Raw genomic sequence first — 4,647 nt, forward strand, 5'->3', positions numbered from 1 at the left:
TTCCTGGATGGATGTGACCTCGCCTGCTCCTCTCTGTTTTGCAACTCCATTTTCCTGTTTTCTTAGATTTTCTACACATTCCGGTTTTACCTGCCTCCAAGTTATTTTTTGTTTACTTGAGCAGGGTTTTTCCCTTTCTGCAGCAAGGGACTTCTTTCTTTCTTTCTTTCTTTCTTTCTTTCTTTCTTTCTTTCTTTCTTTCTTTCTTTCTTTCTTTCTTTCTTTCTTTCTTTCTTTCTTTCTTTCTTTCTTTCTTCCTTTCTTTCTTTCTTTCTTTCTTTCTTTCTTTCTTTCTTTCTTTCTTTCTTTCTTTCTTTCTTTCTTTCTTTCTTTCTTTCTTTCTTTCTTTCTTTCTTTCTTTCTTTCTTTCTTTCTTTCTTTCTTTCTTTCTTCCTTCCTTCCTTCCTTCCTTCCTTCCTTCCTTCCTTCCTTCCTTCCTTCCTTCCTTCCTTCCTTCCTTCCTTCCTTCCTTCCTTCCTTCCTTCCTTCCTTCCTTCCTTCCTTCCTTCCTTCCTTCCTTCCTTCCTTCCTTCCTTCCTTCCTTCCTTCCTTCCTTCCTTCCTTCCTTCCTTCCTTCCTTCCTTCCTTCTCCTTTCCTTCCTTCCTTCCTTTCCTTCCTTCCTTTCCTTCCTTCCTTTCCTTCCTTCCTTTCCTTCCTTCCCTCCTCTCTCTCTTTCTGCCTCTACAGCCCCAGGATGAGTTTTGCCTGTTGGAATTTCAAAGAAGGGGCCACCTCAGTCTGCAGGACCTGGACACTTAGATGGGGCATGCAAGTAGCAGTGGGTTGGGTGAGGGTGGACAAGCAGTAGCTCAGGAGGAACAGAGATGACAAGCGGGGCTGTTGGCAGCTCTTTGGGATGAGGATGCAGGGGATGCGGTCCCAAAGATGATCAGGGGGCTGGAGGTCCTCTCCAACAGGCTGAAAGAGTTGGGGTTGTACAGCCTGGAGAAGAGAAGGCTCCAGAAGGGGGAAACCTTAGAGCACCTGCCAGTACCTGGAGGGCCTACCAGAAAGCTGGGCAGGGACTTTTGATAAGGGCATGGAGTGATAGAACAAGAGTTAACAGTTTCAGACTGAAAGGGGGGACACTTGAGATGAGATACAAGGAATAAATGATTTGCTGTGAAGGTGTTGAAACACTGGCCCAGGTTGCCCAGAGCAGCTGTGGCTGCCCCATCCCTGGAAGTGTTCAAGGCCAGGGTGGATGGAGTTTGGAGCACCCTTGTCTGGTGGGGGGGGCCCCTGCCTATGGCAGGGGGGTTGGGGCTGGATTATCTCTAAGGTCCCTTCCAACCCAAACCATTGTGTGATTCAATGAAATTCCTCTACTATGCAGTGGATGCTGGGAGGAGGGATTGGTTGTGTCTTCCCTGTCCCATTCCCACTTGCCAAGGTAGGAACCTGAGTTTACTGGAGTGTGGCTGGTGGCAGCTGTCCCTGTCCCCCACCCCCTGACCCAGAGGAGTGTGGGTGATGCTGAACGAGACAGTGGTGCCTGTTTACCTCACCCCATCCCCAACCAGGACCAAACCAGGTTTAGGACAAGGAAGTCCTTTCCCTCCTTGAGCAGGATCATTCTCTTCCTATCCTAGAGCCTTCCTTTTAAGTTGGAGGGGTTCTACAGAAGGGGCTGTGTCCTGTATCACTTGGACCAAGAGATCTGCTGTTAGTTGCACGTGACCTTAAGAAGAAACACTAACATGGCAAGAATTGTTGAAACTGTGCAACGTTAATATTAGTAATAGTTTGGGATACATTTTGAGCATTTGCTGCCAGCAGTAAGAGCATGGCTTTGCTTCCTGATTATGGGAGATGGTCACTGGTGAGATCCTGCTGTCCTCTCCCTCATCTTCTTTGGAGCAGTTTGAGTCTGAACCACAGGTTTCCATGTATAAAAATGACTTATATTTAGTTAAACCTTAAAGCCCTGTAGGAGAACTGTCCAGCTGTAAATCACAGCTCCAGATACCCCTCCCCACTCTTCCCATCTCTGCAGGGAGGAACTCCAGATGCTCCAATGACCTGGTGCACATCCAGAGTTTTCCCAACTCTGCCAGACTCAAAAAAGTCACGCTGGAAAGATGTTTCTCCCCAGAACTTCTTGTTTCTCAGCCACAAGAGGGAGATGCTGCTCAAGGCCACAAAAGCAGACACCTTATTCCAGATGCTGGGAGCCCACCCAGCACCCGAGTTGAAGATAGGGAAGCTCAGGACTGATGCTGCTGTGGCATCGCAGGTGGGAGACGGTGGGAGCAAAATAGGAGCTCCTGGGATGCTGGAGGTGGCCAGTATGGTCCACAGCAAGTGCCTGAAGGAATGTGACCATGTTTGCAGGTGGCTCCATACACCTTACCAGGCATCACAAAGCCATAGGGAAACTTTGGGAGGCCATGCCAGGGTCTCACCAAGGTGGTGTTTGGAAAATGGAAGGGTGATATTCATCTGCAAATATCATATGGTGCCTCCAAGTCCAAAGGTGGGTGTGCAAGGGGAGCTGCCAGCGGTTGTGTTGGATATGGTGTGAGAACCTGCTGGTTTGGTAGAACCAGCTCCAGCTGTTGCCACCACAGTGCTGAGACCTGATGCTTGGTGCTGTATCTGTGGAGTGGTGCATGAGTGCCTGGGTGAGCGACATGGTCTCTCTTCACATCAACCCATGAGAAGCAGAGGTCCCACAAAGCCCAGGTCCTTGCTCTCCTTGGAGCAACATGGTCCTGGGCCCAGTCCAAACCCACGAGAAGTTACAGGAGAAACTGTAGCTGTGGAAAAGTGTGTCAGACGGGCAACGACCCAGCTTCTTAGGGGAACTGGCTGGTGTTTCCTCCAAGTGTCCCAAAAAGGACACTCAACCAGAGCCTGTGCTACTTTTTCAGCACTTCCCATGAAGCTCTTTGAGGTAAGATACATTACCCTGAGCTAGACTTCAGGGTCTGCCCAGCCTTGTGGGGGTGCTGATTGCCAATGTTGGGGCCTCAGCCACCCGCAGAAGGCCTGGAGGGGAGGGGTATCTTCACAGCTCCACACTTTGCCACACTCTGGAGTCTTGCCTACTCTGGAGTGAAAGATTTCTGCTCATTGGCCTCTTATGAGCCTTTTTTGTTCGTTTTGGGTTTTTTTGAGAAAACCCTCTCTAGAGCTTTGGAGAGGCAGAGGCTGATACCCCAGCCCAGGAGAGCTCAGTGCCACCCACCTCTTGTGGGCTGCAAACGGGCAGCAAGGGAGCAGAGAGCAGGAACTGATGGTGAATTTTGACAATGAGGGGAGGGACCTGTGGGCTCCTGAGAAGAACTGGCTGTGCTGCTCACTAGTGATCTGGAAAAAGGAGCAAACAGGCAGGAACAGAGGCTGTGTCCCTAATGAATGAAACAATACCCAGGTGAACTCTTGGGCCTGGAGATGTGGCTGCACCATCCCCTGGGCTTGTTGTTTTTAATGGATCCCTCTAGTCCCTCTTTCAAGGTGAAATAACAGAAAATGGGTTGGAAGGCATTGACAGGGCATGAGGGTTGGCAGCAGCCCTGCCCTGGCTGGGACCCTGCCTTCCAGCAGCACCATTTTCCACCTGCCTATGCAGCCCCATTTCTGAGCTCTGCCCCTGGGTTTTGGGGTCAGGGAAAAATATTCTCTCCAGCTCTGAGGTGATGTAACCCCCCCCCCGAACTAACCCGGGAGAGATTTACCAGGAAAAACACCTTTTCAGTTCCAAAAATATTAGAACACAATACTTGGACATTACAGAAAGTAGCAGTATTTGCCCTGGGGTTATTGTTAATTGCTTGGGTTTTTCCAAGCTGAAATTTTGGTGTGTTTTTGTTTTGGTTGGTTGGTTTGTTTTTGTTGGGTTTTTGTGTTTTGTTTTGTTTTGTTTTTTCCCCCTAGTTAAATAGTTTTTATTTGCCTCAAATCCCTTTTTTTTCTTTCTTTTTGTTGTTGTTGTTGTCTTGACTATCCCTATCAATGCCCTGGCCCAGGCTGCACCTCCGTGCCCATCGCTCTGAGGGTTACACAGGGGCTGGGGGGGGTAAACACGGCTCATCAGGACTTGCCTAATAGGAACAACTGCTTAATGAGCACCCAGGGACTGTGCTTCCTGTGCTGGATTTGGCTGGAGGAAAACGCTTTGTGCTCTCCACACCAGCTTGGAGGTGGCTCAGTTCCCTCGAAGGCGCTGGAGCAGCATTTCTTCCCTGCTGTGAATCCTTCCCCAGTGGCCACGGGATGGGATCGACGGCTGCGAGGGATCCGTGGGGATGCAGGGATGCTGGAGGAGCTGGGCCAGATCCTGCAGGCTAAAAGAGCCGGTGCTTGTTTGGCTTGAAGGGAGATCTCGAAAGCAAAAGCCCTGTTGGTGCTTTTTCTGCCTCTGGGATGCTGAAGGTCCCAGTGGGACATGGGTTAGGAAAGGTGAAGGGATGGGGAGGGCATCCCACGCCTCTGGCCCCTCCCTGGTCCATGGGGAGGGAGGGAGAGTGTGGGTTCAGCAAATGGGGCTGTGGGCTTGGGAGGGGCAGTGTCATGGTGCGCACGGGGGGCTGGGTGCCCATCCAGATGTGCTCCACAGGTGAGCTAGAGGTGCAGGTGGGCACCGTGACACGTACAGCAGGGGGGTGCAGCCGCAGGGGGGGTGCCCAAACAGGCAGGGTAGG

This window comes from Chaetura pelagica, unplaced genomic scaffold, assembly GCF_000747805.2.
Source record: "Chaetura pelagica isolate M959 unplaced genomic scaffold, ChaPel_1.0 scaffold99, whole genome shotgun sequence".
Lineage (NCBI taxonomy): Eukaryota > Metazoa > Chordata > Aves > Apodiformes > Apodidae > Chaetura > Chaetura pelagica.